This window comes from Macaca fascicularis, chromosome 14, assembly GCF_037993035.2.
Source record: "Macaca fascicularis isolate 582-1 chromosome 14, T2T-MFA8v1.1".
In the NCBI taxonomy this organism is placed as follows: Eukaryota; Metazoa; Chordata; class Mammalia; order Primates; family Cercopithecidae; genus Macaca; species Macaca fascicularis.
Genome location: NC_088388.1, coordinates 119045023 through 119066552, shown reverse-complemented (window position 1 = coordinate 119066552; position 21530 = coordinate 119045023). Strand labels below are relative to the sequence as shown.

General features: G+C 52.6%; 1 protein-coding gene across 1 annotated transcript in view; it reads right to left on the bottom strand.

Moving 5' to 3' along the window:
• The window catches only part of OAF (out at first homolog), a 47093-nt gene extending 31641 nt beyond the window's left edge, over window positions 1–15452 (bottom strand). Inside the window, exon 1 of the mRNA XM_074015452.1 lies at window positions 15277–15452. The gene's annotated coding sequence lies outside the window, so the exon portion shown is untranslated. The remainder of the gene's footprint in view (window positions 1–15276) is intronic.
• Between the last annotated feature and the right edge of the window lie 6078 nt (window positions 15453–21530).

Sequence of the window (21530 nt, the reverse complement as noted above, 5' to 3'; positions counted from 1 at the left end):
CTCTGTTTCCCAGGCTGGAGTGCAGGGGCTTGATCATAGCTCACTGTAACCTCACCTCAAAGTTCTGGGTGCAGTGATCCTCCCACCTTGGTCTCCCAAAATGTTGAGATTATAGGCGTGAGCCACCACATCCAGCTGAGCCTCATATTTCTTAACTAGAGACAATGGAGACTGATTTGGGGTCACACGTTGAGACCCCCGTGAGAGGGCACTGAAATCCAGGCAGGATTCAGGCTATCTGTGGCACTCCTGCAGGGAGTTCTGTTTGCCCAGTTCCCTTCTCTCCCCGCTCCCCTCCCCAGGCCTGCCTCCAGTGTGCCCTCCCAGTTCCCCCTCCCACCCTCCACATCTGGATTCAACTAGCGAACAACAGGCTTTCTGTGAATGCCCCCACCTTCCTCTGCCCTCTGTCCTCTGCTACAGAACTTTGGCTCTCACTGAGGCAGATGGGGGCAGGTGGGGAAAATGGGTCAGGAAAGCTTTGAGCTCTGTTTCCCTAAACCTATAGGGTTGACTTAACTCTGCACCCCCTGCCCCGCTTGCCCTGATTCTCGGTGTTCTCTGTTGCTCAGGATCCACCAGGGAGCTTGAAGCCTAGTTCAGAGCTGGGGTCAGGAAGGAGACTGCAGTTCTCCACCCTCCACCCCAATCCCAGGCCAGAGAACACAGCCGCTCCTGTCTGCCAGAGAGAAGCCCTGCTGGGCTTCTAGAGGCCAGGCAGTAAATTGGAATGTGGCAGTCACAGTCAAGGCAGCTGTAACTCTCATTAAAGTGACATCAACCCCACCGCGGGAGGATGCTGTAAATCCAGGGAAAGGGGGCATTCATCCAGGGAGAACCGCAGAAGCAAAGAAAAAAACCCCATAAATAGAGGAGACGTGGTGTCTGGAACTAATGGTGGGGCCCAACCCAAGGCCGGGCTGAACTGGGGGTGGGGTGGGGAGGGAGCTAAAGGCTGGATGAGGGGGTGGAGGTCCGGAGCCAGGCCCTAGACGCCGGTGCAGTGCAGAGGCACAGCCAAGGCCCTCCCTGTAGCTGAATCTCCTCTGCCCTTTTTCTGCCCAGGCTCCTTGGCTGAGGCTGGCACTTGGGAGCAGAGTTGGCTTGTGTCCCTGGAGAAATGGCTGGGGAGGTGTCACTGTTTATGGGCTTTCCCAGGGTCAAGAGGAGCTCTTGCTTTGGCCATTAGGATTCTGTCAACTCTCAGAGGAGAAATCAGCCTTAGGTCAAACTAGAGCTGGTCACCTAGGTTCAAATCCAGACTCTGCTCCCTCTTCCAAGCTGTGGGCCTTGGGAGAGTACCTTCACTTTTGGAAGTCTCCGTTTTCCCCTATCAGAGGAGTGGAAGGATCCCCCGTGCCATATAGACCTGGTGTGAACATCCAGGTAGATAAACATGGGGTAACATCTGGCTGTCTGTAGGTGCTGCTTGTCAATTGACTCAATGAATCAGCAAAGCCCTGCAACCCCAGAAGCTGGGATTTTCTTTCAGAGCACTTCCCTTCTGCCCGGGTCTGGGTTCGGCCACTAATTTGCTGAGATGTCTTGGGCGGGGGACCTAACTAGGGCTTTGGTTTTTAGTGGGTTTTCTTGGTTTTGTTTCTTGAAAGCGAAGCTGTTGTTGAGTGTGACTCTGGATGGATGGGGCTGCATACGGTAAAAGCACTCCTTTGCTTGGGGTCTATGGAGTGTCCTGATCTCTAGGTCCCTGTGAACTCCAGGTGGGCTGCATTTGAGTCTTCCCCTGGGGTCATTCTGAACTCCCTCCTCACCACCCATACCAGGAACCTACGACACTATATTGGGAGGCCCCCTCTCCTTTGCTCTCTGGCCCTGGTGGCGGTGTTGCTAGTGTCTACCCTGTTCTGAGGAAGGGTCAAGGCCAACCATGGTCTCCTGGGGTAGGAATGAAGGAGACAGAGTGGGCTGGAGAAGTCCTGCTGCGTTTCTCCCAGCCCTTGAGTTGCAGTGTACATCGGAATCTCCCAGAAGGCCTGTTAAATCACAGATTGCTGGGCTCCACACCGGGGCTCGGTTTCAGTACGGCCTGAGAATCTGCATTTCTAACAAGTTTTTGGGTGGCCCTGATGCTTCTGGGTTTGGGCTGCACTTTGAGAAAAATTACCCTAGAGTGATCTGCCAGACTCAGCTTCCTAGCCTGTGTTCTTGTGGACCAGCAGCTGAAGCAAATTTGTGGTGCAGGCAGACTCCAAGATGCCGGTGTGCAGGCTCTTAAGTCAGCTGGAGTCTCCAGGGCCATCGTTCACTGCTGTGCAAAGAGCTGGTTGGCGGCCCTCCGTGAAACAGCGGTTCTTGGGAGTGCGACGCAGTCATCTATGTCTAACAAGCTCCCAGGGTGACTCTCGCGCACAGCCCTGTTTGGGAGCCATTGCCATAGAGGGTACTGGTATTGGTATTGGAAATTCAGTTTCCTTTGTGGGCTTCTTCCTCCCACCTCCCTACCAAAAAGGATTAGGGAAAAAGGGAGTCAGGAGGGGGAAAGCAGGAATTAAATTGAGTGAAAGGGTCTAGGCGAAGAGAGAGGCACAGTCAATTGAAAGGAAAAGCAATAAAACCAGGCTCTGTAAACACCCAGAAATGATGCCCAAGGCTGGGCTTGGGAAAGAAAACACAGTTTACCTCTGGGGAGGGCCAGAGGGCCACACGTGTGGGTAGAGGTAACCCTGCTGATTAAAGGATGCTTCTGGGCCATGCCTTCTTCCCTGCAAGCAGAGGCTGATGATGGATGAATGCCACAGCTGAGACCTCCCCAGGGGCAGGAGCAGGGGCAGGAAAGGGGGCTGGGAGCAGGGGCAGTGAGAGGGCTGGGAGCTGGGAGGGAGGCGGGCCACGAGGGTCACTGCTTCACCCCCAGCACGTGCTTAGCCAACAACAGAGGCACTCAGAGAAAACTCACCAGTGCCCTGGATCTGCCATCTCCTGTCTGGCACTTACCACGTTGCTTCAACCTCTGGAGAAAGCCAGGCCTGAGTCCAAATCCCCCCCCTCCAAGGAAGTGTCTGCCCCACCCACTCCAACCTGTAAGCAGCGGCTTTCTCACCAGTCCTGGGAGCAGAGTGTTCCAACGCCCCCTGGGTGGGCCATGGCTGTGGTGCCTGTTTCCTCACCTCACAGGAGGACACACGGCCTGAGAAGAAGGACTAAACTTACAGGACACAGGAAAGAATAGCTGGAATTAGGGCTGCCTTAGACTCTATGACCTGCATGGTTACCATCGCAGAATAATGCCACAGGTTGCAGAGCCTTTCACAGTTTGCATGATGGCATTACATCCCCTCCACAACTCCGTAAGAAAGGTAGAGAAGTTATTAGATCCCATTTAAAAATGAGAAAGAAGGCTGGGCATGGTGGCTCACACCTGTAATCCCAGCACTTTGGGAGGCCGAGGTGGGCAGATTGCTTGAGCCTAGGAGTTTGATAACAGCCTGGGCAACATGGTGAAGCCCTGTCTCTACCAAACAAACAAACAGACCAAAAAACAAAATTAGCTGGGTGTGGTGGCAAGCATCTGTGGTCCCAGCTACTCGAGCGGCTGAGATGGGAGAAACACTGGAGCCCAGGAGGTTGAGGCTGCAGTGAGCTGAGATCGCACCACTGCTCTCCAGCCTGGGTGGCAGAGTGAGACCCTGTCTCAAAAATAAAAATGAAAGAGCTGAGGGTAAGAGAAATGAAAAGACTTGTCCCAATCCATGCATCTAAGTAAGAGTTTGGGCCCAAACAGGAACCTCAGCCTCTCATTCCCTCTTGGCCTCTCTTTTGGAGTCAATTTAGCTAACTTCTTGAGACTGCTATTAGGTTTGGGGTGGTGGGGAGAGATGAGAGTTTGTGATGGGTGCCTGGAAGCTGAGGCCAAAGCGTCCTTTGGGATGGATGTGCTTACTGCCTCAGCTGCCCAGAGTGTTGGCTGGGAAGGTGCACAGCTCTGTCCCTCTGAAATTGCCCTCAGTTGAAGGGAGATGCTTACAGTTATGGCCCCTCTTGAGGTTGCAGATGATGGATGAATGTGGCAGCTGACATGTCCCAGGGGGCAGGAGCAGGGCTGGCAGTGGGGAGGGAAGTAGGCCAAGAGGGCCACTGCTTCAGCCCTAGCACATGGTTAACCACGTTGTACCCAGTGACATGTTGTACCCAGTGACACCTTGCACCCAATGACCTGTTGGTGAGGGTAACAAAGGCCTGGCCCTCTTGCCTTAATGTGGGATATCTCTGCAGAGACCCCCAGCTCCAGAGTCCCCATGGGGTTGGCAAAGGTCTTGGTTGCAACTTCACAGCCAACATCCATTGCTGTTCAGAAAAGGTTAAAGAAGTTGTCAAGACCAAATAGTATCTGGCAAAGCTGGGACTCTAGCGCAGGCCAACGCTGACTTTGAGAGCACAGGTTCTACTCTCTCCCCACTGCATAAAGGGTGGGGGGTCCCTGACCCTGACCTGTGGGGTCTAGGGTGGAAAGAAGCTGGCTGGCCAAGGACTTGCCTGTGGCGTTCGAGTAGGCATGTAAACACCCATGAGAAGGGTATTCACACCTGGGGTGCACATGGGTGGAGGCAGGAAGCAGGAAAGGGTGGCCACATGTGGCAACCTTTGCTGGCCAAGGAGGCAGAGGCGCCTCTGGTGGAAGAAGACCTTGGGGTCTGCCAGCAGCAGCCGTGAGGCATACCTGAACCCTCTCCCCGCACAGGCCCCATGCAGTGGGCACTGCTGGCTCTGAGCCTCCCTTGGGCACACAAAGAAGGTTTACCTTTGCCCAAGCTGGTTGGCAAGACCCAGGCCCCATCCTGTCCCAGTGAAGGGTGAGGACTCTGGACTTCCCTGGCTCTGTGTGCTCCATCTGGTCCCAACACAGCGGAGGAATGGCCCCTGCCTGGCTCTGGGACCGCTCTGGTGGTAGTGAAGGTGAGTTCAAAGTCAGCAGCGTGCTGCCACAGCCGCAAGCTGGCATCGTAGCTCCTCCCTCAGGCCCCAGCCCTGGAGCACTCTGGAACCGATCATGGGAGGAGGATCTTTCCTGAACTTTTGTCTCTGGAGGCCCCAAGCCAGTTCTACCATTGGTGTGTCCAGTCGTAGAGGGGCGCCTGGTTCCAGTCCTCCCCTGAGGGGCAATGCCCCGGGACCACAGCTGGGGAAGGGCAGCAGGTCTGGAAACAAGCCAAGCGTACCCTGTCTGGTGCTGGTGGACTTTCTTGCATGAACTGGCAACTCCGTCAAGCTTTGGCATCAATTCCAAAAGTGGAGCACTGGAGCTTGTCCTGTCACCTGGAGATTCTGAGCACGTATTTACAGTTCACAGAAGTAGAAACAAAAGTAACCCTTTTATCTCCTCAGAGGAAGCTGGCCCTTGCACTGAGAACAGGAGCTGGAGACGATGTAACCTCCCTTGAGAAGATACCCTTCTGGGTAGGAGGCAGCTGTCTAGACGTAACACCCACTGAATGCACCCCAGCAAATCAGGAATCTCTTTTTCCTTAAAATACTCAACCGGGCCGGGCGCGGTGGCTCAAGCCTGTAATCCCAGCACTTTGGGAGGCCAAGATGGGCGGATCATGAGGTCAGGAGATCGAGACCATCCTGGCTAACACAGTGAAACCCATCTCTACTAAAAACTACAAAAAACTAGCCGGGTGAGGTGGCGGCGCCTGTAGTCCCAGCTACTCGGGAGGCTGAGGCAGGAGAATGGCGTGAACCCGGGAGGCGGAGCTTGCAGTGAGCTGAGATCTGGCCACTGCACTCCAGCCTGGGCGACAGAGCGAGACACCGTCTCGAAAAAAAAAAAAAATACTCAACTGGTGTATGCAGAACTTCCCCTTGCCTCGGCAACTGGGAGGAGCGCCTTGAAATGGCAGCGTGGGTCAGGAGCTGGGACTCAGGGTCTGTGTGCCAGGTCGGCCATCTGCAGGAAGGAGCAGCAGCAAGAATCTCTAGTGAGCAGGGCCCTGTTTCCTCACCCGGTGGGGAATGTCTTTCAGCCGCGGGAGGAGGTTATTTGTGACTGCCGTCTTTTTCTCTTCTCTTCTTTAAAAAAAAAAAAAAAAAAATCTTTGTGAGAAAAACCCCACCGTTCCGCTTGCTTTCTCCAAGCCGTTTTGTTAGTTGAGGTGTTTGCGTGCTGAGCAACACACACTAATATTTTCCTCCTCGGCAAAACATTAATTATCCCACCCAGGAAACTTTCTCTTGGATGTTTTTTCTTTACCACCCTCTAAGCTGTAGGGCACCAGGCGATTCCTGTATTCCCCATCATCTCAGCAAGCTGACTGTAATGTTTAAGGAGAGAGAGGCCTCCTTGGCTGGGTGCAGACCCTCCTTTGTGCTCTGTGGCACCCAGTAGTCAGGATGCAGCACCCAGGAGAGCTCCTGTCCCCCTGCTTCTCACTCTATGTGCGAACCATCTGTTTACATCTCTTGTCATCTCCCACGAGGCTGTGAACGTTCTCATGTCTGTATTCCCGACACCCAGGACAGTGCCTGGCACAGAGTAGTGGCCCTACAAATGTTTGCTGCACAAGCACATAAATGAATGAAAATGAAGATGGAATAATAGACACGCAGTAGGAGGAGTCAGGGTTCAAATCAGCCCCCTGGTTGGGCACCCCCAGCCTCCATCTCTTGTCTGTTCATGGAGGGAGAAGTTGTAAACGCAAGTTGGGTCCTTTGCTCTCCCTAGCACTTGGGAAGCCCCATCCTCTCTCCCTACCTGAGGCCATTCTCAGCTGCCAGCCAGCCAGCATGTTCACAGGGAGCCCAGTTTCCTCCTCCCTGGTCTCCCTTTGGTTGAGAGGAAAATGGGACAGCAGGGAGAATTCAGAACTTTGGAGTCTGGAAATTGGGGAGGCTCCAGGGAACAAATGCAAAGCTCGACAGCACCTTAGCAATCATTGGAGCCAGCTCCTCCCCTCCTCCCACTTCAAAGACAAGCCTCCCAGATGGCTGAGATGTCTGGTTCATGGTCACCTACAGGTGAGAAGCAGAGCTGGGATTCAGGCTGTGGGCAGTTGTCAAGAAACAAGAGCCTCCGAATTAATTCTGAGTACAGGGCCTTTCTAGTCCCTCCTGCTACTGTGTTCTGTGCCACAGTGAGGAGGGCATGGCCTCGTCGTCTCCCCGTGTGCAGCACAAACTCCTTTCATCTACCTTTCAGCTCATTTGGTCCCCACAGTGCTCTTCTGAACTAGGCACAGTGATGATTTCTCCATTTTGCAGATGAGGAAATTGTGGTGCAGAAAGCGTAACGGAGTTGCTTAAGGTAGCAGAGCTGTCCAGCGGTAGAGTTAGGGCTGCAGTCCTGCGTCCAGAGCCTGTGCCTGCACCCACCATGTGCTCTCTCCAGGTCAGATCTCTCTGCTGCTCTGCCCCTTCCCACCAGGAGCCTGAGCATCTGATTTGACTTGGCTCCAACAGAGATACCAGATGTCCTGTGAGTCAAGACCCCAGCCCAGGATCCCTCCTTCCCAGCTATGGCCAGGACTCTGCAGACAGCAGGCCTCTCCATGAAGGCTCAGAGCTTTCATCCCGAGGCCCAGGGGCTGAAGGGCTGGCGAGTCTTTGTTTGCTGAGATTAAAGCCCTTTTCCAACTGGAGAAAATTTAAAAGGAAACCTCCCTGTTGCGTTTGTCCTGCTCAGTTTTGGAAAGTGGACAGGTAGCCCATGAGAGGGTTCTCATTCAGCCCCTGCCTGCCCCTACCGACCCCTTCTTTGGTCCTAAAATCAAGTGAGCTATTCTCTAGCAAGAGTGAGACACTGGGCACTGGCTTGGTCTACCTTAGGAAGGTATGAGCAATCTAGCCACTTCCCTCCCCATTCTGCAGGCTCTGCTGTCCTCTGTGTGTGCTTTAGAGAAAGGCAATGGTATGACTATTCCATGCAAACGTATTTTCTCAAAGACATGACTTTTGTACCATAAGCCATTTCCATCTAGGACCTATTTCTGTGGGACGGTCTGAGGGTGAAGCTAAGGAGAGAAGGCATATGTGAATTTATTTTGTTTATCTGAACATCTGTGTTTGCCTGGCCCCACCCCTATAATGTAAGCTAAAATGCTATATAATAGGTTTATGTATGTACCTATAATGCCAAAGGTCATGGTTGAATCCTGTGACTAGGTAGAGTTTACCTGTCAATTGGCTAAATCGGAGACCTGTAAGTCTCACAGTCAAGGAGATTCTGCAGCACAAATGGCTGGCCCAGGGGTCGTTGGCCTGTATGCATCACTGCCCTGCTCATAAACCTCATGGCTCCCCACTGGTAAATGTTGAGTCCACCTTCCTCAGCCTGTATTCAAGGCCTGCCATCACTTCCCCCTGCCAGACTGGCTTTCAGGTCCTGTGCCTTGGCAGGTGAGCTTTTCTCCCTCCCTCCCTTTTCTCTCTCTCTCTCTCTTCCTCCTTCCCTCCCCGTCTCCCTTTCTTCCTCCCTTTAAAGAGCACCAGACACTGGTTTAAGTGCTGGGGACACAGTCACTAAGTGCGGTGGACAAGACACAGGAGGTCTTAGCTTACATTGTAGAGGTGGAGACAGATGAAAACAGATATTCAAATAAACAAGATAAATTCAGATAAGGGCTATGAATACGGTAAAACAAGATGATGTGCTACAGCAGGGGTTCCCCCACCGCTCATGGTCCTCGACATTAGATGCTCAAAGGATGTGAACCCTGTTGTGAATTGCACATTCCTTATGAGAATCTAATTCCTGATGATCTGAGGTGGTAGTTTCATCTTGAAACCATCCGCTTCCTGCCCTCCCATCCGTGGAAACATTGTCTTTCATGAAACTGGTTCCTGGTGCTAGAGAACTTTGTGGGTAGGAGTGAGGCTGGATTCTCCCTACCCCCATGGCCTCCCTAGGTAAATGCTGCCCATTGGTCAAGGCCTGCCCACGTGTCACCCCGTCCAGGAAGCCTGCCTGCCTTCTCACCTTGGCAGTGTTCTCTCCACCACTGGACTCCAGAGCACTTTATTCCGCTCCCTTGCAGGGTGTGGAGCGGCTTGTAGCACAGTCCACAGTCATCCTTGCTGCTGGGCTCTAAGCTCCTTAAGGGCGGAGAAAGCACTTCTTTCAGTCCCTGCCTCCCACTTCCCCGGCACTTCCCTGGCGCAGAGTAGCTGCTTAGTAAGAATTTGCTGAGAAAATGTGCAAGGATCTTTCCTACCTCAGAGGGCAAAGAGGAGTCGGGGCCCAGCCCCAGGGTCATCTGCTGAGAAGAGGCCAGTTTTCTCCTTGGAGAGGGACAGAGGAAGGGATATAGTTGAATGGGAGAATTTATGCCCAGGGCAGGAGGTGGTGGGTGGGTTCAATTCACCAAGGTAATCCTGTTGGACAGGAACACCTCACACTCTTCTAACCCTTTACAGACTTTGCTTTGATGAGAGGCCTAGGAAGAGTGTCATGCCCCTTCCTTGGCTTGGGGAAGTCTGGGCCTGTGTAGGGGCGTGGGGTGAGGTGGGGTCGGTGTGCGTTGTGCCAGGGTGTATGGCTCAGAGGATGTGTGCTGTGGGGTGTTTGTGAGGTGTCTGTGACTGTGGTCCTGGAACTGTGGGCATAGGATGTGTGAGAGAACAAATGAGTGTGTATGCGAATGTGGTGGTGAGGTGCGTGCAGGGTGGCTGGTTTGTGTAGTGTCTTTGTGTGTTTGGATGCTGAGTGGTGGGCTGCTGGTGGTGGGGGAGGTGTGTGTATCTGTGGTACAACCCATGGGGTTGGGGGACAGGGAAGGGTGGAGCAGCAGTGGCCTGGGCTCTGGGGGGCCAGCATCCCTGGTGTTAAGGCTCAGAAAACGATACCCGCAAAGATGGTACTTTGACGCGCCGAACTGAAGAAGTAGCCTCCGGGTCTCTCCGACCTACCTCCCACAAAACCCCCCGTCTCTCCCAAAACACAGGATGACGCTGTCTTCTGAAGCTCCCATATCGAACTGGAAACTGGACTCCCAAGGAGGAACAGAATTGCCTTCGATCCCTTTCCTGAAATTTCATTAATCAGAGGAGATGAAAACTCCTACCACAGAGGAAGCGACTGATCAGTAAACACCACATCTAGAGCCCAGACTGTGTTTCAAACTATTGTTTGTTCTCGGGTCCCATTCAGTTTCCAAAGAGAATCATTCACAAGATAATGCTTGCCTCCTGGGTCCATTCATCCCCCACCATAAAATTATTTATGCCTATAACCCCATGTCTCCTTCCACTATAAAGAAGGGTTTACAAGCACCTGGACCTCTCTGGGTTATTGGGTAATCATTCTCCTGCCACTCCTCTGTGCTATGCATGTTAAATAATATCCGTTTGCCTCTTTTTTTTCTATTAATCTGCTTTTTGTCAGCTCTCTTTCTGCAAACCTTCAGAGGGTGAAGGAGGAAGCCTTCCTTCATTGCCCCTACACTGGCAACTGGGACTTCACTTTCCCAGCTGGTAGCTGGGGCCTTAGAGAGGACCCCACAACTGGAAGTCATCACAGCTCTTCCCCCACCCTGCTGGCCTGTGGAGGATGCTGTTGCATCTTCAGCTCCCCTCTGACTGTGGTCCCTCTGTTTTGAAGGCCTAGCCTCAAGCCCCATCCCCACTCTCTTTCCTACTACCGAGAGCAGACACCAAAATATTTCTGCGTTTCCTCTGGAAAAATCCTGGGAGGTCTGTTTACGGCTGTAGCAAAGCGGCACACATCTGTGCACAGTTGAGCTGGGACAGCTGGAAACTCAGGCACTGGAGTTTGCCGGAATTCAGAGCGCGTTGGTGCACACAGTGCCTGCCCCCCACCTACCCACCCAATGTGCCTCCCCATCTCTGCACGAGTGTCCCACCAGAGTCATTCCTGTTTCTATAAATAACCCTTCCCTGGCCCTGCACAAACACACTCACATATGCAGACACTCTCCTGCACACAGCCGGTTTCAGTAGGACACACAGAGACAGAGACGGGGACACACGGCACATAGATATGCCAGCACCTTCAGAGAACAAACTCAAGCATGGTTCCTTAGTTCTAGGGGCCCACAGACACACACAGGCACCTCCCGCTCCACTGGGGCACACCCTTGACCTGTCACCCACCAGTAACACCTACATACATCAGCAGACACGCAGGACAACGCATGCTGACTCAGCACACCCACACATAAACATGCAACACACACAGAAGGTGTGATTCATCTCCAGCCACCTACAGAAACCCACTCCCAGCCAGTTGGGGCTCGCCACCTAACCTCAGGCAAGGACTACCCTCCACTGGGAGACCTGGGGACTCCTGAGCCTGGGAATGTCCCTGTTCTTTCCCATTGCCTGCCCTGTCCCTGACCCTGGCTGCCCTCTCAACTCTACCATGTGCCCCTCTGTCAGGCAGGCCAGGGAACCTGAGTTCCCCCAGTTCTGACCTGCCTCTTCCCTGCCTTCTGTTCCTGTACCCCACATCTTTCCAGAAGCCTAGAAAGCTCTAGGGCTACGTATCTCATGGCCCCTTCCTGCTGCCAGGAACTCCTCTGTCCCAGTGGCTGACACCCCTTCTGCCTCCCTCAATCCTTCAGGGCTGCTCTTGGATCTGAAGTCTCTTCTTCCTCAGCCCCAGGCCCCCCAGATTCCCACAGGCTCCCTGATGGGGAAAGAAATATATTCTTTAGGACAGATCGGGGTGGAGCAGGCAGACAAAGGGAGACAGGAAGAAGGGGAGAGAGAAAGTGAAAGGAAACAAAATGAACAGATATTTCCTAGGGCCTAGGAAGGAAGGAGGGGCAGATTGAGTGCAGCTGTAGGATGCCCAGGGCAGCAGGTGTCTGTGGGGAACAGGGACAGAGCTCGGCCACCTCAGTCCCCCTTGCTTTGCTGGGCACCCATTTTAAGGGCTTGCCTGGCCCACATGAGGACAAAGCCTCTCTAGCAATGTATCCCAAACTCCTGATCTTCTCAGGCCAGACCAGGATTCTCCAGGGCTCTTGGAGTGGGGAGTTCTAGGCCTCCTCTTTAGCCCCCTCCATCCATAATTTCCAACCTCAAAAGCCTTCCCAATCCCCCTTGGGGCTCTTCCTCTGGATAGCAGCCCAGTCTGCATGCAGCCCCTGCCTCCCCTCAGCTCTTCCCACCCCCCGCTTCTTTCCAAGCTGGAACATTGCAGCTATTCTCAGCTTTCTGTCCATATTCTATGGACATTCATGGAATTTTTTTAACCCAATCTTGGGTTAGGAACACCCTCCAAACTCTACTGGAAGCCTCAAAGCATTTTCCTTCATATTTATGAGATCTGGGGCATGTTTCTTTAAGTCTTTGCACCTTGGTTTCCTCAATGTAACATGGAAACACCCAGCTACTAGCACGGCTGTGAGCTTGGTCTCTGCCGAGCACCCAGCCCAGGGCCTGATATTTAGCAAGGGGCCCTTGATAAATGTAAATTCCCTTCTCCTTCCCCTACTTTTCCCTTTTACTTTGCTACACACTATTTAAGCTCGGGGAGATCAAACTGACCCCATTGCCCTGGGACAAAGGAATGATGGCCGCAATTCAAGAGCAAAGTACAGGAGTTTTTGATTAACTCATAAACACTCCCGACTTCCAGCAGCCCAGCTGCTGTGGGGTGGGGTGGGGAAGGGAGGGGAAGTTGTTGAGGGGACATGCAGGAAAGAGATTAGGAAATTCAGAACAGGAGGACACAAGGGCAGGGGAATGCTGAGGCCAAGGCCTTCTCCCACCACCTGCCTCCTGCGGGAGCTTCCACAGCTCAGGGGCAGAGCCATTTGGAGGTCCTGCACCCGCTCTGCCCATGCCTGTCCTTCAGGCTCTGTGAGAAGGTTGGACTCCTTCTGAGACTTCAGGGTCTTGGATGCTCCCCTCCTCTGTTCCCGCCTCCCTTCCCCCAGTCCTGGGATGTGTCAGATGTGTGTTTTCTCCTGGACTCAGCTGAAGCAAGGTCAGCCCAGCTTTCGAGGGGAGGAGCTTCCACACTCTAGGTCAATGCTCCCGCGGACCAGGGACTTCACCAGAGAGCAGAGAGCACAGGGTGGGGTGTGGGGTGGGAGGACAGAGCGCAGGGAGCACTGGGCTCCCTTCAGAATCCCAGGGGTGCTCACATTCAGAGGGTCCCCTAGGAATCACAGAGCCCCCCTCTGCCTCCATGCCAAAGGGATCCCAACTCATCCCAGGAAGAAGCCCAAATCTTTGTGCCGTGGGGACCAAACATTCCACATGGTGGCTGTCCTTATGGTTTGTATGGTTATTCTGATTTCCAAAGCGAACCTTTGCCACATATCTAATGGTTCCTGTAGGTTCCAAGGAGTTAGTCATGACATCAAGTAAGCAGTTTGTTTCCCCTGAGGATGAGCCAAATTTTGGGAAGATTCTCAGCTGCCTGTCTCCACCCTCCTTCATCCAACTCACCACCCGACCCTGTCCTCCTCCTCACCCGGACACGTGGGAAAATGCCCTGTTAGCCCTTCCAGTCATGTGAATGAGGCTACGATTCAAAGGCAGTGGGCAAGAAGGAGGCCACAGGGAGTGGCCAGAAAGAACCAGCCCTTTGTGCTAGACAGGGGTCCTTGGGGGATGAGTGCATTTTTGGCGTATTTAGAAAGATTTCTTTTTTATAATGAGCAGCAGAGGAGGAAAGGGGAGGGAGGGAGAGGCAGAGAGGCCAAGGCAGGACTTGGGAAAAGAGGCTGGAGCAGTGGTGAGGGCTGGGAAGGGAGGTTACAAGAGTGAAAGGAGAAACAGGCAGGAGCCAAAGGGTAAGACGTGGGGACAGAGAGGGAGAAGCAAGATGGTTCTTAAGACAGGTGGAGATAGTGATGACACAGGTGCCTTCCACCACGCCCAGCTAATTTTTGTATTTTTAGTAGAGACAGGGTTTCACCATGTTGGCCAGGCTCATCTCAAAATCCTGACCTCAGGTGATCCTCCTGCCTCAGCCTCCCAAAGTGCTAAGATTATAGGCATGAGCCACCATGCCCGGCTGTCATTCTGATTTCTAACCTAAATCTTTTCTGAATATCTCATAGCCAGAGTTCTGGTTGGCGGCCCAAGAAACACCTCTCCTCCTCAGTCCTTTGCAGAGTAGATATCAATGATGGCTCTCCGGAGCCTCCATTCTCTCCCTAGCCTGTTTTCCACTTGGCGTGCTGCATGGTGAGTTCTCCATTCACAGGTTTGTTTTTCCCAGGCACTGCCTTTACTGGCCTCAGAAAGCCTGACACCTGGCCCTGGCTGGAATACTCAGGTTTGTGTATTTACAAACATGGTTAGAGCATCAGCTCTGTGCCTGGAGTGTGCAAAGACGGGGGGAACCAGACATAGACCCTCTCTCATGGAGCTAACCTAGCTGGGGAAATGGATGAGCGAATCAATGATTATACTGCATGATGATGGGGATGATGGCAGGAGCCATGGAACACAGTGAGGCTCTAGAGTGAGAGGTCTAGGGAGGTGGGGAAGGGGGTGGCAAATCCAGGAGGGCCTCTTGGAGGACATGGGAACATACTGAGTCCTGAAGAAAGACAGATCCTCAATCTCTATCAAATTCTAGTGGGTTCAGGCTTGCTAGTCTCCTTTCCCCACTCTTACCACCCATTTTTGGGAAAAATAACAACAATTCATCAATCATTAATTCATCAGAAAAATACTTATTGCCTACGTAACATGACAGGCATTGTGCTAGTGGCTAGAAATTCAACGATGGTGAAGACCTAGTCACTGCCTCCCTGAAGCTCCCAGCCAAGTGAGAGAGCTGACAAGCAGGCAAGTAATGAGCCGCTGGAGACCACATGGAGTCTGTGCCAGGGCTCTCTGAGTGCACAGAACCCCCTGTGAGCATCCAGCCCTCTCGCTTGACACTCCGTCCCTGAACCCGAGGAAGAGGAGCCATCCTTGCCATTTTACAGAGGCTGCTGGCTTGCCCAAGGTTCTAGCGCAACTACCTAGGGGACCCGCCACCTCTCCTCAGTTCTCAGACTCGAAGCCCCTGCTCTTGCGTCCTCCTAGCCTGCTCTTGCAGGAGAAAGAGGCTGAATGAAGGTGCGCTTGCTGCCTGGGGGCTGACTACTCACGAGCAGGCTTCTGGGTGACCCTGCAGAAAGTCGGAACAATGTCCTTCCTCCCAGGCTGCAGGTCGAAGATCTGGTTCCCTTGCTTCTCTGGCTTCTCCCAGTAGGTGGGGCTGTGGGAAAGGCTGGGAAGGTCAAGGGCCCCTGGAGTACTCTAGGCCCCTGGGGCTTAGCCTGGTAGAATGGTCCTCCTCTACTTCCTACCTTCTCCCTCCTCCCGCCACATCCTCCCCAGCCTCCTTACCTTTCACCTCCTGCTCCTCCTCCTCATCATCTTTCCTGCGTCGTCCTCGTCTCCTTCCCCATTACTTCTCTTTCTCCAGTTTTCTTCCTCTTCCTCCTCTCCCCTTCCCTTCCTTTCCATTTTCTCCCCCACCTCCCCTCTTCCCTCCTCCTCTTTCTCCTTTTCTCCTACGAACTAATTGCTTAAGGGGTGAAGACCAGGTCGACTTGTGAAAACCCTGATCCATCGCCATGGTGATGCTAATTCAAACTGAGTTCAAAGGAAATTGTTCCAGTTAAAACTAACAAGCTGGAGCCGGGGGCCCCAGGAAGGACCAGTGCCAGGAGGAGTAAGCCCTGCACCCAGAAAACTAGCAAAAACAAGCCCATGGGTCGCTTACACTCCACCCCTCTGTGCCCTCTCTGCAACCTTCAGATGGGCCCAACTAAAAGGGAACCTGAGAGGTCATTGCAGGGAGCCCCCTGCCTCTGGGCCAGCTCCACCCAAGCCACTTCAAACAACTGAGCGGCCTGCACCTCCTCTGCGGTAAAGCCCTCTACTACCGTCACTGCATAGTCTCCCTCATGCTAGGGTGCTGGGCTTTAAGCACCCATGGTTTTGGAGACTTCTTCACGGTTTACACTAACACTTTCCATTGCTTGTTAATACGTGTGGATTTGCAAGTACCAAGAGGAAAGGAACAAGAATGACTGAGGCACCTGCTCCCTACCTAGATGCTGTCCTAAGACTTCACGCAACCCACTAATGCCATTATTATCTCCACTTGGCGAGTTTCCAAGGACGAGAACGCTCCCAGTGGAAGAAACTGCTTAGAGCGTGATTTGAGCTCCATTAAATCAGGCTGGTTTAGTTTGACCTCCACTAGGTCAGGAATGACAGGGTAGGCCTTGAATTGGGGGGATATGGCTCAAAACTGGAAAGAGGAAGGGTCTTGGTTCCAAAGTCCAAGTGAGTTGTCTTCTGTGCTTTGAGTTAACGCGATCGCACTTCCTTCCCTGGCCCCCATAGCATCCTGCCTGCACCAACTCCCAGCTCAGCACAGGCCACTTTCAGTCCAGTGGCTGAAGATGGTTCCTCTCCATTATATGGGCAAGGACCATGACTTCTTTGTCCATAACCCAGGACCGGGCTCAGAGTGGGCTCTGGCTGTTGATTACATGTTTGAATGCTGAATGCTGAATGGAAACACGAGTCCCTTGGGAGCTGGAAGATCTGAGGTCCCCCAGGTCAAGAGAACCCCAGAAGCTCGGTTTGGTGAGCTTAGTCTAATGGATGAACCTGAGGGTGGCAGGAGGAGAATGTCCTGGAGGACCTTGTGGTGCTGATGTGGTGGCAGGAGCCAGCCCAGGGACCTTCTTCCTTAGCATCTCTCACCTCTGCCTCATTCCCTCTCAGCATCCCTTTGGTTGTTGTTTTAAATCCTGAGATATCTAGTGATCCTTCCAGGTACTAACAAGACACTAGTCTAGCAGCAAAAGAAATTCCTTGAAGGCGAAGACCATGTCTGAGCTTCTATGGTAACCCCACAATACAAAGGGCAGCGCTACGGAGCTCGTGGGAGAGCATCACAGGTACATGAGTGAGTGATCTGGGGTCAAAGTGCAGTGCTACGGACCTCATGGGAGAGCTTCAGGTACATGAGTGAGTGATCTGGGGTCTGGGCGCCCATAGGAGGGGCTCCGGGAGCCTGCAGGTTTCAGATCTGGTCTTTCCTCAGATGTGCAGTGAGACCTTGGGAAATCTCCTTGCTTCTTTGTTCCTGGGTTACTTCACGTGTAACAGAGGATACTCATGGATGAGCCATCCTGCTCCCCCAGACACATCAAGAGCAGAGTCATGCAGCTATGATGCGTGATCGCAGCTCCTCCAGCATCAAGGACCTCAGCACCTCCCTCCCCTCCAGGGATGGGGACCTCTGGTGGTGACTGAGGTTCATGCCTGACTCTCTGGGACCATCCGCTGCCCCTCCGTCCCCTCATTTCCACCCCCCCCATCACCCGCCCCTCCAGAGGTAGATGTGTCTGGATGACTGAGGTGAAATCCAGCCAGAAGGCAGGAAGTGACTCAGCCCTGGTTGGGATGGGGGCACTGGAGAAGGCCCAGGGCCAGCCTCCCACTGCCAGGACAGCTTGTGCTGCTTTGTACTCAACCCCAGCCTTTCATCCCGGCATCTTAAAGCCCCTTTCAAGCTGGAAGCAGTCCTGGGAGCTGGGTCATTGTCTCAATTAACAGGAGAAAGCTGGGGCCCAGGCTGGCTGGAGGCAACTTTCCCTTGAATTAGGCCTTGAGTCAGATGCCCAGGAAACCCAGGACTTCCTCGCAAGCCAATCCCCCCAGGCTTCTGCCACAAGCTCTGGGCTGCAGGGGCCCGTTGCAGAGGAAGTGAGAGCTGTGTCCTTGTCTATCCCTGCAAAGGATATCAGGGTCCTGCACAGGACCCCAAGGGTGTATCAGCTGGGCTGAAATTTCCCAGAGGGCCATTCAGTGGGTCCTCCTGACATTGTTGTTACTTGTGGGGATCCTGCATAGGCTGTGCATGTCCAAGGGGAATAAAGGGGAACAAGGTGAGTGAACAGAGTCTAGTAATAGACCCAGCCAGCCTTGGGGACCCCGAGCTGTTACAGCCAGCACACACCACTGAGTTTCTCTCCCTGTCACTGTTAAAATACTCATCTGGGCCAGGCACGGTGGCTCACGCGTGTAATCCCAGCACTTTGGGAGGCCGGGGCGGGCATTCGAGACCAGCCTGACCAACATGGGGAAACCCTGTCTCTACTAAAAATACAAAATTAGCTGGGCGTGGTGGCGCATGCCTGTAATCCCAGCTACTCGGGAGGCTGAAGCAGGAGAATTGCTTGAACCTGGGAGGCAGAGGTTGCGGTGAGCCGAGATTGTGCCATTGCACTCCAGCCTGGGCAACAAGAGTGAAACTCCATCTCAAAAAAAAAAAAAAAAAAAAAAAAAAATCTGTAAATCATCTGTAGCCAATCATCTAATAACTGCCGAGGCTCTTGTGTACCTGGCCTGAAGCAAACAGATCACAGTTCTAAATCCTGGCTCAGCTGCTGCCTGGCTGTACAATCTTGGGTAATTGCTTTAACTTCTCGGAACTTCAAGTGCCTCGAAGCTCCTTGGCTCAGTGTCTACAATATAGGAGATCCCATCCCCACTAATATTGCATGGAAGATGAGAATTACAGAGCACAGGGGCTGGTGGAAATCTTCCTCACTTCTCTTAAGGAACAATGCACAGAGAAGTCATGGAATGCTTCAGGTCACACAGCCAGGAGTTGGATGCAGGTTGCCATGGAAGAGCCTTCAAAGGGTGTCCGTTCCTGCCCTTCTAGGCTTGGATGAGGCAGCTCCTTGCTTGCTGAGTCAGGGAGGAGAAAAGCTGGAATAAGAAGGAGTGTGAGGGTGGGGTGTCGTGGGGAAGTTGGGGGCAGAAGAAAATCCAAGGTATTGCGCAAAGAAGAGTGGGGGTGGGGGAGGGTCTGATTTAATGAGGCAGCAAGGAGGAGAGGGGCTGGCTCCCCAAACAGAGACTGCCCGCCCCCGTGGTGATGCTCCATGTGGTGGGGATCAAAGCTGCCTGGGGAACACGGCAACAGTGCTGGGCCACTAACACTGGAGCTTCCCCAGGGCCTGCTTGATGTAGCTGCCTCTGTTTCCTTCCCAGCTCATCACCCACGCTTATTTCTGAAGAGGCCTGTTCCAGCCCAATTGCTTTCTCCACGCCTCCAGCTTGGGTTGCTGACTCAGTCCACTGAACTGATGTCCGGGGCACCTGTGACTGCAGACTGTCCGTCTCATCAATGCCCAGCTTCCCTCTCTGGCCCTTGGTGGCTACCACCATCTCCACCTCCTTTTGTTCTCTTACAGAGCTCTGGGCTCAGCTCAGCTTATTTGCTCAACAACCTCAGACTCTTAGTTTTGCCCTTGGCCTTGGCATTGGTCAGTAAAGTGAGTGCAGTGGGCCTGGCCCTTTCCCCTCCCTGGACCTTTTCAAATCTCAGTTGTGGGTTGACATCTCCAGGCCCTCCACTAGCCTCCCTAACTGTGAGACCCCTCTTTCTCAACTGCTGTTTCTGCAGTGTGCTGTTGAGAGGCCCAGCTCAGGCCAGAAGGCCCAGGCCTGTCTCAGGTTTACCCATCCACAGGGCTTTGGTTCTGGCACAGAAAGAAGCTAAGGGTGAGGAGATCAGCATGGCTGAATAGAGGCAACTGAGAGTCCTCTGAGCAAATCTGGAGGAAGCATTAGGGTGGTGATGGGTGGAAAGGATTCTTAAGAGGGAGGGGAAACTGGGCCTGGTATCAAAATCGTAAGGAGAAAAGAATGTGACCTTTCTTCTGGGGTTTGTGAATGCTGGAGAATGGTTTCCTCAATGTGACTTCTAAGATGGTTATCTGAGGGTCTCAAACTCTTTCCCCTTAGGGCTGGCTTTTCTACCTCCCACTGGGCACATCCCCCAGTCCTCTCTCCTCCAGCCTCTGGCTCAACATTTCACTTGAGCTTTTTGAGGTCTTTGGATGGGTATTAATTCCCTTGCTTCACAGATGAAAAAAAAGGAGACTTAGAGAGATCTGGTGATTTACTCAGAGACTCACAGCAGTAATGTTAGAGCCAGGAAACTAACCAGGTCCACCTGGCTCCAGAGCCTATGCTGGTTCCATTACACCCTCAGATGTGTCTGTCGGGGGGAGTGTGTATGTGTGTGCATGCATGTGTGCACATGTGTGTGCATGCAGTTTCTGTATCGAGTATGTGATTTCCCAGAAATCTTTAGAGAATTGTTTGCTGGCCTCTCTTCCCTCCCTCCCTCCCCCCCCCTCCCTCCCTCCCTCCCTCCCTCCCTCCCTCCCTCCCTCCCTCCCTCCCTCCCTCCCTCCCTCCCTCCCTCCCTCCCTCCCTTCCTTCCTTCCTTCCTTCCTTCCTTCCTTCCTTCCTTCCTTCCTTCCTTCCTTCCTTCCTTCCTTCCTTCTCTTCCCCTTCCTCCTCTTCTCTCTCTCCCTAGATTATGCAGTGAACTGTCTTTGTTCATGATGTGGTTTCTTTCCAAGCTTTAGAGGATCAGAAGTGCTAGCCTTTGTCTCTCTGCAGCTTCAGGAACTCCAGCTCTAGCCCTGTCTGGAGAAGAGGAAAGTGGTTTTAGAACTCTCAGCTGGTGTAGTAGCAGTCTCAGTACCAATATGGCTTCTAGGTGAAATATATATATGTCTTAAAGGAGTAAAGGGGAGAAGCCAGGAGGGTCAGAGCACCTGTGTTCTAGGCTTTACTTGGCCTTTTAATCAATTATATGATCTTGGACAAGTCTCCGAATTTTAGCTTCCTTATTGTGTGATGGAGACAACAATACTCTCGGCCTCCTAAAGTTAGCTTAGAAGACACAGTGTGCACGAACACATTGGGGAAACTACAAAGGATCAAGTCATTCATAAATGTCAACTGGGGGAACAGAACTATTGGACGCATCCCCCACTAGTGTTTCAATGGGACATCATGAGAATAGCATATGCTCCATACCCCTGTCAGAGACAGGACCTAGTTGGATGGATCATTCTCTGTGATAATTCTTATGGTAGAATGAATTCACAGGTGGCCTCCCTACCTTTCATCCAGGGGATGTTAGGAATTAGTCTGACTGCAATTAGTCATTCCAGATGTTTAGAACACTGAACAATCGACATGGTGACACTTCTACTATAAGCCAAGCTCAGGAGCGAGTGATGCTCCTTAGATGAATTAATGCTGGGGCTATTGTTTTACAAGGGGCAGCGTCAAAAACAAGCTCAGAAAGATAGCCCTTCTTCATAAGAGACCAGATAATTGGTGCTGAGAAAAAAATAGTGCTCACCATGGATGGAGACAGGCTTGCTTCTAGGCTACTGACGGCATTGACCACAGCTCTCTCATGGGAGACTGAAGGGTTTCCATCATACTGATGCCAGCTAGGCCATCAATAAGGGGGCTTTCTGTGGGAAGGGATGGGGCAGGGACACTGGTTCAGGGAACCAGAAAGAAGGGACTTTAGGAAAAGGATAGGAAGTGAAAGAGAGAGACAAAGAGGTCTGGAGAAGAATGGGACAGAAGTCTATCTCAAGGTCAATGTCGGGTGGGCTCCTTTCTTTGTTGGTTCTTGGAAGTTAAAAAGTGAACTTTCCACCAGTGTATTGCTCTTAAGATCTACCTACTCCTCAAGTGTAATGAACCAATAAGCCTTGCATATTTCCATTTCACTTCTCTATATTTGACCT